At 37.2% G+C, this 11,545-nt stretch overlaps 1 pseudogene; it reads right to left on the bottom strand.

Annotated features, from left to right (window-relative positions):
- The window catches only part of LOC103605980, a 59,929-nt pseudogene extending 48,994 nt beyond the window's left edge, over positions 1-10,935 (bottom strand).
- Positions 10,936-11,545: the final 610 nt, after the last annotated feature.

The raw sequence follows: 11,545 nt of genomic DNA, 5'->3' as shown, positions 1-11,545 counted from the left end.
TAGTAACATGGATTCCTTTTTGATCAGTACTTCTCATCGTGAAGTTTACTTGATGCTATAGAATTAATTAATCCTGAGTTTCCCATACTGTGTCTTCCCTCCCTGCTCTAGCTATTTTAGACTTTTTGTACCTCTCAAACCATCATGCTTTTTCTGTACCTTTCCACCTTGTACATTCTGTTTCCTCCTTCTGGAATACCCATATTTCTATCAACTATTTGTCTGGCTATCTCTTGTTTTTTAAGACAGAATCCAATATCATTTTCTCAGGAAATATTAAAAGTCACTTTTAAGAGGCAACACCCCCACTTTTGTAGATGAATTTCGTGGTTTTCAATCATAGTACATAAGCAAGATCATTTGTGAGGTATGTTGCTGCGAGTATTGTGTTAAAATAGTGTTATTTGTATATGGTTTATGTCTTAGTTTGTTAGAGCTGGTATAATAAAATACTGTAACCTCAGTGGCTTATAAACAACAGAAATTTCTTTCTCACAGTTTTGGAGACTGGAAGGCATGATCAAGGCACTGGCAGATTCTGTGTCTGGTGAGGCCCAATTTTCTGGTTCATTGATGATGCCTTCTCACTGTGTGCTCACATGGTGGAAGGGGCAAGGCAGCTCTCTGGGGCCTCCTTTATAAGGGCACTAATCCCATTCATGAGGGCTCCACCCAAAGGCCCCACCTCCTAATACTATCACATTGATTACTATGTTTTCAACATATAAATTTTGGGAGGACTCAAACATTTAGACCAGACCAGCTTATTTTTAAGAATAGATAAGAATGAAGTCATGATTTTCACCATCATTTCACTTTTACTGAATTACACTGCCATATGTTGTCTTGAATGGGAGAGAAACTGTTGGAGTCATTCATATATTCACCAGTCATGGTAAGAAGGTTAGCTATAGCTTCTTAATAGTTTTATAATTTTGGAGCTTCCAAATTATTTTAGTGTCAGATCTTACCAGAATGGTTTCAGGGAAATCTGTTATAATCATGGGGACATGTTATCCATAGGAACAAACTGTACTATGTGTGTCATGGTGGAACTGAGGCTGAGAACCACTGCTCTAACTCATTAATGACTGTGGGAACCTGTACCTATAGATGGGATGGGAAGACCTGGAGTAGACAGATTGGATGAGATGGTTTGGAGAGTCATGCCTCTGACCTTTACCTAGCTACTTTTTCTCTCTCTGTGCCAAACCCAACATCAGAGAACATGAATTATGAGAATTGGAACTAGAGGAAAACCTCTTTTATCTTCATTCCAGTTTGTGTAAGTCACAAAGCGTCAAGGTAAATCAGCCATCTTCCCTAGGGAGTTATTGTCTCCTTGCATAGATAGAGTAGGCTTAATACAATTGACTAGTGTCAGGGACTGCCTTTTCCTTCTATAGGAAAGCTTCATTCCAGCTTTGTTGTCAGATATCATTAGCCAGGATTCTATGGGATACGATTCACTGTTCTTTTCTCATTGAATAATCAACCAAATTTATTCTTGTATAATGACACATACATTTCTTAAAATTTATTATTTATTAATTTTTTGATTTTATAGTAATATATGCCCACTGTAAAAAACCTAGAAAAACACTACAGAAAAATAAGAAAACAAAATTTCTGTAACTCCACAATCCATAATTTATCACTTTTTATGTGTTGATATATTTCCTTACAGTATTTTTGCTACGTCTGTATGGATTTCCTTTTTACGTAACTGGGATTTACACTGCAGTGAGAAAGTAAAAATTAGTCTTGTTAACAACCAGGGAAAATGAAAACCATGGTAATAATTAAATGAGATTTTTCCAATAGTATTGCAGCGTTTTACATAAGATATAGCGTTTCCTAACAAGATAAAGTCAAGGGCGCACTATGACAAAAAAATAAATACTCCTCTTTCGAGTGATCCTGCCTCCTTACCAATGACAAATCTAGGCCCACACGAATCTTTCCACTTCCTAGATAAAGATTACTAAGGTCACCAATTTCTCATGCTACTTGATGTCATCCCATCCAGAACTGGCTCCCGTTTCTGTTGTTCTTCCGTAAAATCAACCAGCACCCGCTCAAATTCTATGACAACCCCCCTTAAGTCCCCATTGCTGAGATACTCCTAATTTTTTTCTTCAGTGCATTCTCCCTTGAAGCAAGTTAAATAAACCTAACATTGTGCATTCCTAGTGATTTTGGTTGGTGGGTTTCAACAATACCCAGGGTTTTATGTTGGGAATATTTCTAGTCATTATTAAGAATTCATGAAAACCATCATCTGTAATGCCTATGTAGTATTCTATTCTATGGTTTGCTATTAGTTAGAAATGCAGTTTTTTTTTTGTTTATTTGTTTGTCTAATCTTTTTTCTATTACAAATACCATTAGTATATAAACATTTGCCTGAATTTCTACTTATTTTCTTAGGATAGATATATTGATGTATGTTTACTATACAGAGAGTTGAGACATTATTATGATATTTTATTCATGTTGTTAATTTGGTTATAGAAAGCATATTATACTTTAAATATCAACTGGTCATGTATGGACACACACTTCATTGTACTTTCACTAGCATTGAGGAGTATATTTTAACAAAATATAGACAGGCAACAAAAAAACTGTCTTATTGTTCAATTAGACAGGCAACAAAAAATGTCTTATGGGTCTTCAAATACTCATTCCTCTGGTTACATTAATCAGTAGGTTCAATGCTTCATGTCTATGTATTACAAAAGGATCACAGTTACAGCAGTACTCCAAATAATAGCACTCATTTGGTTAGCGAGATATTTAGTTTTTTCCCTGGACATACCTCCCTGATTTTATCCCCTAAAGTCCTGGTAAAAATAATAATGAGAACTTAAATTTACTGAGTCTTTACCACGTATTAGGTACTTTCAAAGCATCTCAGATGTAAATACTCATTTAATCCTCCCAAATGTAATTTATGAGTTAGATACTATCATTATCCAGCTTTTTTCATATGAGAAGATTGAAGCACAGAGAAGATCAGTAACTTGCCTGTTTCTGCAGTTAGCAAGTGGTGAAGCTGGAATGTGAGTCTGGGCTGTAGGGGAGGGACGCATGTTCTAATAGCTAAGTAGAGATGGCTGCAGATCTGCAGTTCCTAGCTTCTGTTCCAGCAGGTGCCCTCACTCGCCTAACCAAGTACTCTTTTTGCCCCTGTCAGGGCTGTTGCCAACTCTCTCTGACATGATCAGCTTCGAGCTCATCTTTTCTCTGGATAGCAAAAAAGTTGCATCTGCTTCTCTTGATTAGTTCCACTGGGACTCAGTATGTTCCTTTGTAAGACAGCCCTCTTTTCTAGAGTATACAAGCACCCTACGGTGTGGGGGTGGTCCAGAGGTCGAGAGGACACAGCCTCACCTTGCTCCTGCAAACTGCTCCCTCTAACTTTCATTCTTTGCAACTGCCTTCTTTCTTCTCTGAGAATCTGCTCCAGTTACTAGTGCTGCATTACATATCACCCCAGAACCTAGTGCCTAAAACAAAAACAATTGATTATTATGGTTAGTGTGGGTCAAGAATTCAGAAAGGGCTTAGCTTGGCATTTGTGGCTCAGGGCCTCTTGTGAGGTTGCAAAATGTGTGCAGCCAAAATCTGAAAATAACACAAATGCCCCAAAACAAAAGAATAGATAAATACACTGGAATACTCATACAGTGAAATATTACACTGCAGTTAAAAAGAACAAACTAACACTAAACACAACAATATAAATGAATTTTTCAAACTTAATGTTGAGTGAAAGAAGCCAAAACAAGTGTACTTGGGGTCTTCAAAAAGGGAGGGTGGGAGGCTCATATCAAAGTCTTCTTTACTTACACTTTTGATGGTGAGGCTGGAAACAATGAAACAGCCGGGGGCTGAAACAGGCTGGGGCTCCCTGACATCTCCTTCTCAGTGTGTTCCCTCCAGCATGGTGGCTTCAGGATAGCTGGACTTCTTACATGGTGGCTCAGGGCTCCAAAGAGAGAGAGAGAGAGAGAGAGATTGAAAACATATTAAACATGTTTCAGAAATACCAACCGCCACAGGCTCTTTTGTTTCCCCCCCCAGTTCCTCCTCTTTTAAATAACCACAGCGCATTAACTTGGTTTATACATTGTGAACCTCAGATGTGGATTCAGTTTGCTCTACAGAAATCCTGGCATCTGTNCAGCGTTTTACATAAGATATAGCGTTTCCTAACAAGATAAAGTCAAGGGCGCACTATGACAAAAAAATAAATACTCCTCTTTCGAGTGATCCTGCCTCCTTACCAATGACAAATCTAGGCCCACACGAATCTTTCCACTTCCTAGATAAAGATTACTAAGGTCACCAATTTCTCATGCTACTTGATGTCATCCCATCCAGAACTGGCTCCCGTTTCTGTTGTTCTTCCGTAAAATCAACCAGCACCCGCTCAAATTCTATGACAACCCCCCTTAAGTCCCCATTGCTGAGATACTCCTAATTTTTTTCTTCAGTGCATTCTCCCTTGAAGCAAGTTAAATAAACCTAACATTGTGCATTCCTAGTGATTTTGGTTGGTGGGTTTCAACAATACCCAGGGTTTTATGTCGGGAATATTTCTAGTCATTATTAAGAATTCATGAAAACCATCATCTGTAATGCCTATGTAGTATTCTATTGTATGGTTTGCTATTAGTTAGAAATGTAGTTTTTTTTTTGTTTATTTGTTTGTCTAATCTTTTTTCTATTACAAATACCATTAGTATATAAACATTTGCCTGAATTTCTACTTATTTTCTTAGGATAGATATATTGATGTATGTTTACTATACAGAGAGTTGAGACATTATTATGATATTTTATTCATGTTGTTAATTTGGTTATAGAAAGCATATTATACTTTAAATATCAACTGGTCATGTATGGACACACACTTCATTGTACTTTCACTAGCATTGAGGAGTATATTTTAACAAAATATAGACAGGCAACAAAAAAACTGTCTTATTGTTCAATTAGACAGGCAACAAAAAATGTCTTATGGGTCTTCAAATACTCATTCCTCTGGTTACATTAATCAGTAGGTTCAATGCTTCATGTCTATGTATTACAAAAGGATCACAGTTACAGCAGTACTCCAAATAATAGCACTCATTTGGTTAGCGAGATATTTAGTTTTTTCCCTGGACATACCTCCCTGATTTTATCCCCTAAAGTCCTGGTAAAAATAATAATGAGAACTTAAATTTACTGAGTCTTTACCACGTATTAGGTACTTTCAAAGCATCTCAGATGTAAATACTCATTTAATCCTCCCAAATGTAATTTATGAGTTAGATACTATCATTATCCAGCTTTTTTCATATGAGAAGATTGAAGCACAGAGAAGATCAGTAACTTGCCTGTTTCTGCAGTTAGCAAGTGGTGAAGCTGGAATGTGAGTCTGGGCTGTAGGGGAGGGACGCATGTTCTAATAGCTAAGTAGAGATGGCTGCAGATCTGCAGTTCCTAGCTTCTGTTCCAGCAGGTGCCCTCACTCGCCTAACCAAGTACTCTTTTTGCCCCTGTCAGGGCTGTTGCCAACTCTCTCTGACATGATCAGCTTCGAGCTCATCTTTTCTCTGGATAGCAAAAAAGTTGCATCTGCTTCTCTTGATTAGTTCCACTGGGACTCAGTATGTTCCTTTGTAAGACAGCCCTCTTTTCTAGAGTATACAAGCACCCTACGGTGTGGGGGTGGTCCAGAGGTCGAGAGGACACAGCCTCACCTTGCTCCTGCAAACTGCTCCCTCTAACTTTCATTCTTTGCAACTGCCTTCTTTCTTCTCTGAGAATCTGCTCCAGTTACTAGTGCTGCATTACATATCACCCCAGAACCTAGTGCCTAAAACAAAAACAATTGATTATTATGGTTAGTGTGGGTCAAGAATTCAGAAAGGGCTTAGCTTGGCATTTGTGGCTCAGGGCCTCTTGTGAGGTTGCAAAATGTGTGCAGCCAAAATCTGAAAATAACACAAATGCCCCAAAACAAAAGAATAGATAAATACACTGGAATACTCATACAGTGAAATATTACACTGCAGTTAAAAAGAACAAACTAACACTAAACACAACAATATAAATGAATTTTTCAAACTTAATGTTGAGTGAAAGAAGCCAAAACAAGTGTACTTGGGGTCTTCAAAAAGGGAGGGTGGGAGGCTCATATCAAAGTCTTCTTTACTTACACTTTTGATGGTGAGGCTGGAAACAATGAAACAGCCGGGGGCTGAAACAGGCTGGGGCTCCCTGACATCTCCTTCTCAGTGTGTTCCCTCCAGCATGGTGGCTTCAGGATAGCTGGACTTCTTACATGGTGGCTCAGGGCTCCAAAGAGAGAGAGAGAGAGAGAGAGATTGAAAACATATTAAACATGTTTCAGAAATACCAACCGCCACAGGCTCTTTTGTTTCCCCCCCCAGTTCCTCCTCTTTTAAATAACCACAGCGCATTAACTTGGTTCAGGATAGCTGGACTTCTTACATGGTGGCTCAGGGCTCCAAAGAGAGAGAGAGAGAGAGATTGAAAACATATTAAACATGTTTCAGAAATACCAACCGCCACAGGCTCTTTTGTTTCCCCCCCAGTTCCTCCTCTTTTAAATAACCACAGCGCATTAACTTGGTTTATACATTGTGAACCTCAGATGTGGATTCAGTTTGCTCTACAGAAATCCTGGCATCTGTATAAGTCAGGCATGTAACTGGGCTTTTGTTTTGGTGAATCCGAATGTTTCCTCAGAGTTAGAAGTTCCCAGAACATCGTATTCTTTATGTTTATCTGCCAGAACATCAAGGAAATTGCATTGTCTAATTTCCCACATGATTTTCAGAGCCTCACCTCTGATCCTGCAAATATATGTTTTATTATGAAGCTTGGACAATTTTAAAATTAAATATATCATTCATTTCAATGTAGTCTCAAAACTGTTCTTTCATATTCTTTACTACTTCACAAATCTAGATCTTTACATTATTTGTTGATTCGTAACACCTTTTATTTTTTGAGGTAACTACCCTTGATTTGTTATATTTGTTGTAAACATGTTTTTCCTATCATTATATGATATCTTATTTTGCTCAATTGTTCATATAAAATTTATTTAAAACATTTTCTTAATTAAGGTATAATAAACATGCAGTAAAATGCACAGCTCAATATTAAAACAATTCTAGTCTCCATAAAGCTGCCTTCTTCCCACTTCCAAATAATACTTCCAAAAGTTTACCACTATTCTCATCTATATTGCTATAAATTTGTTTTGCCTTATTTTGTACTTCATGTAAATGCAATCACACACTTATGAACGAAAAATTCATGGAAAGATAGAATTAAAAGATAATACAAATCTTTCCATGAACATTTGAAGAACACTTGTATACTTGTTTTGGCTTATTTTCACTCACCTCAAATGTGAAAAATTCTTTTATATTGTGTGTAGTGGTAGTTTGTACTTTTTAAACTGCTGCATAATATATCACTATATGAATATGCCTATTATATTTATTCTTTTGTTGATGGGCATTTGTGTTATTTCCAGATTTTGGCTGTGAACATTCTGTATATATCTTTTGACATACATATGCATTTAGTTTACTCAGCTATATTTTTATGATTGGAAATGCTGATTCATAGAGTAGTTGAACATTTAGGTTTAGTATATATTTCCAAAAATTTTACTCATTAAAAGGAAGTCACGACGTACAGTTATACTTTAAGAGTGGAGAGCTAAGCCTATTATATTTTAAATTGGTTTGTCTGCCATTTTTGTACCTATTTAATTAAAAATATATCCTAGTTATCATTTCTAGGTTCAATATACTTATTATATGTATAACAAACATCTTGTGCCAGACAGAGTCTTTTCATTTTTCAATTGTGCTCTTTGATTAAGCTGTTCTTAATTCTAATGAGCTCCAATTTAACAGTTTTTTTATGTTTGTAATTTTTTCATTCTTTTTGAGAAGTCATTGCTTACCCACAAATTATGAAGCTATTCCTCTGTATTTTCTTTTAAAAGCTTTATAGTTTTACCCTTCAAATTTTGATTTACAGTCTATCTAGAATTGATTTTTGTGCATAGTGTGAGGGAAGGATTAAGATTAATTTGTTCTTTCATATGAATATTAATTAACAATGCACCATTTATTGAAAAGATCATTCTATCATCATTACATTTTAGTGGCACGAGTTTAGCTTTTGAATCAATAATATATTTATGTGATTTAAAAGTAAAAAAAAAAAATTAAATGTTATATATTGAGAACTCTTGCCCCCCACACTGTAGCTGTCCTTCTGGTTTCCACCATTATAGGTATCTGCTTTATTAGTCTTCAGTTTTTTTAATGGAAATAAAACAAATACAAATATCCTATTATGCCCTTCTCCCTTTAAACACAAATTCACTGTTCTGTACTGTAGTGGAATGAATTATTTCCACCCCCCAAACTCCCTGAAGCTTGAATTGTGTCCCCTGATTTTTATTTATTAGAAGCTTAACCCTCACTGTGACTGTTAAAGGGTGAGAAATCCTATTATGGTCATTAAAAGGTGGGGCTTTGAAGAGGTGATTAGATTATAGGCACATGCCATAGTGAACGGATTTAAAATGGTGGTCATGGGCATAGTGTGTAGGGCTTTAAAAGGAGAGTGAATGAGAAGGTTACTTTCTCTCTGCTCTCTCCGCTCCACTGTTTTCTGCAATTTGAGACCTTTAGGTCACTGTCACCACCACCAAGACCTTCACCAGATGTGTTCCCTGGACTTTGGACTTCCAGCCTCTGAAACTGTAAGCAATAAATTTCGTTTTCTTTACAAAGTAGCCAGTTCCATGTATTTTGTTATAAGCAACACAAACAGACTAATACAGAAAGTTGGCCTGCTTCCATCATGGAAGGGGCGGCATTTTGTCCTTACTGGAATAGACACTTACTCTGGATATGGATATGCCTTCCTTGCATGAAATGCTTTGGCTAAAACTACCATCTGTGGACTCACAGAATGCCTTATTCACTGTCATGGTATTCCACACAGCATTGCTTCTGACCAAGGATCTCACTTCATAGCTAAAAAGTGTGGCAGTGGGCTCATGCTCATAGAATTCACTGGTCTTACCATGTTGTCCATCGTCCTGAAGCAACTGGTTTGATAGAACAGTGGAATGGCCTTTTGAAGTCACAGTTACAGTGGCAGCTAGGTGACAATATCCTGCAGGGCTGGGGAAAAGTTCGGGACATGCTACCAGCATCCAGTTTGCAGGCGGCCGATCGTGGGACTTTTTTTTTTACAATTGAGTCAGCTAATTCTCCTAATAAATCCCCTGTTATATACTTTTTGAAGTCACAGTTACAGTGGCAGCTAGGTGACAATATCCTGCAGGGCTGGGGAAAAGTTCTCCAGAAGGCTGAATATGCTCTAAATAAGCATGCAATATATGGTACTGTTCCTCCCACAGCCAGGATGCATGGGTCCAGCAATCAAGAGGTGGGAATGGAAATGGCACCACTTACTATTACCTCTAGGGACCCACTAGCAAAATTTTTGCTTTCTGTCCCTGCAACTTTATGCTCTGCTGGTCTAGAAGTTTTGGTTCTAGAAGGAAGAATGCTTCCATCAAGAGACACAAAGATAATCCCATTGAACTGGAAGTTAAGGCTGCCACCTGGCTACTTTGGGGTTTCTCATGCCTCTGAGTCAACAGGCTGAAAGGAGTTATGGTGTTGGCTAGAGTGGCTGACCCAGTCTATCAAGGGGAAGTTGGACTACTACTTCACAATGGAGGTAAGGGAGTTTATATCCAGAATATAGGAGATCCCTTAGGGTGTCTCTTAGTACTACCATGTCCTGTGATTAAGGTGAATGGAAAATTACAACGACCAAATCCAGGCAAGACTACAAATGGCCCAGACTCTTCAGGGATGAAGGTTTGAGTCACTCTACTAGGTAAAGAACCATGATCAGCTGAGGCAAATCAGTGAGCTGAGGCTCACTGAAGGCAAAGGTAATACAAAATGGGTAGTAGAAGAAGGTGTTTATAAATACCAGCCAGGTAAAGAGCCACAACCAGCTGAGGTGCTTGCTGAAGGCAAAGGGAATACAGAAAGGTTAGTAGAAGAAGGTAGTTATAAATACCAGCTTTGACCACATGACTAGTTACAGAAACAAGGATTGTAATTGTTCTCTCTGTTGTGTTAAGAATATGTCTCTATGTATATATACTGTATACATATTAAACAATTATCTTTGTTTTTGTTCCTCTTATTCTTTATCATGTACCATGAGACTTACTGACTTTATACCAGCATTTAAATATTGTTAACCTTACTTCATAGTGTTCACATTTAAGTCATGGTATATTGGGAGATTGGTAAATATCATTTAAGGACTTTACTACCTCTTCTGGGACAGGGATTAATGCATTTTTGGTTGTACACAGGATAGTTGTGTCATTTTAGGTGAAACTATTATGTTAGTCTACCATTTGAAGATTATGATTTAAGGAGATAGTACGGACAATAAGTTAACAAGGTGTGGACTTGTGAAGGTTAATCCTAAGTGTCAACTTGATTAGGTCAAGGAATGACAAGAAACCTGTTAAAGCTATCTTTTTAAGTGTGTCCATGAGGGTGTTTCCAGCAGAGATTACTATGAGAGCCTGAGTGGATGGGGTGGAAAAGACCCACCCTCAATATGGGCAGGAACCATCCAATCTGCTGTGTGCCTGGAGAGAACAAAACATGGAGAAAAAAAGTAAATCTCGCTCTCTATCTGCTGGAGCTGAGATATACTCTTCTCTCCTGTCCGTGCACATCAGAGCTCGAGACTCTTCAGTTTTTGGGTGCCAGGACTTACACCAATGACACCATCAGTTTCTCTGGTTTTGACGCCTTTGGACTCGGACTGGGACATGCTACCAGCATCCAGTTTGCAGACGGCCGATCGTGGGACTTTTTTTTTTACAATTGAGTCAGCTAATTCTCCTAATAAATCCCCTGTTATAACATATCCTATTGATTATGTCTGGAGAACCCTGACTAATACATATACCTTGGTGTTTTTTTATTGAACAACATAGAAACAATAGTTTAAAAACATTATTATATAAAATTAAAACATACTCAAGTGTAGAGAGCAATGAATTCCATGGTGCCCATCATTCAAACACAGTAACCATCAATCAATGGCTACCCTTGTTTCATTTTTATTCTACTCACTACCATTTATGTACCATCACTGATATTATAAAGTCAATGTCAGATATCATATAACTTATTCATAACTACTTCATTATGTCTTTCTAAATATAAAGAACTCTTTTCAAACACAAAAACCAATATCATCAACATTATTATTTTTAGATGTAAATTTATACAAACTTTGATTTGTGATTTCTTTTATTATTTTTATGTATTCCATTTTATTTTTGCTCAGATGTCCTTTCCTATGACTATGAGTTAAATATTCACATGCTGTATGGCACCACGAGATTTTATTAGAAATTCATGTACTTTAACTCTAT

This window comes from Galeopterus variegatus, unplaced genomic scaffold (assembly GCF_000696425.1).
Source record: "Galeopterus variegatus unplaced genomic scaffold, G_variegatus-3.0.2 Scaffold6208, whole genome shotgun sequence".
Lineage (NCBI taxonomy): Eukaryota > Metazoa > Chordata > Mammalia > Dermoptera > Cynocephalidae > Galeopterus > Galeopterus variegatus.
This window is presented reverse-complemented; position numbering and strand designations above follow the sequence as displayed.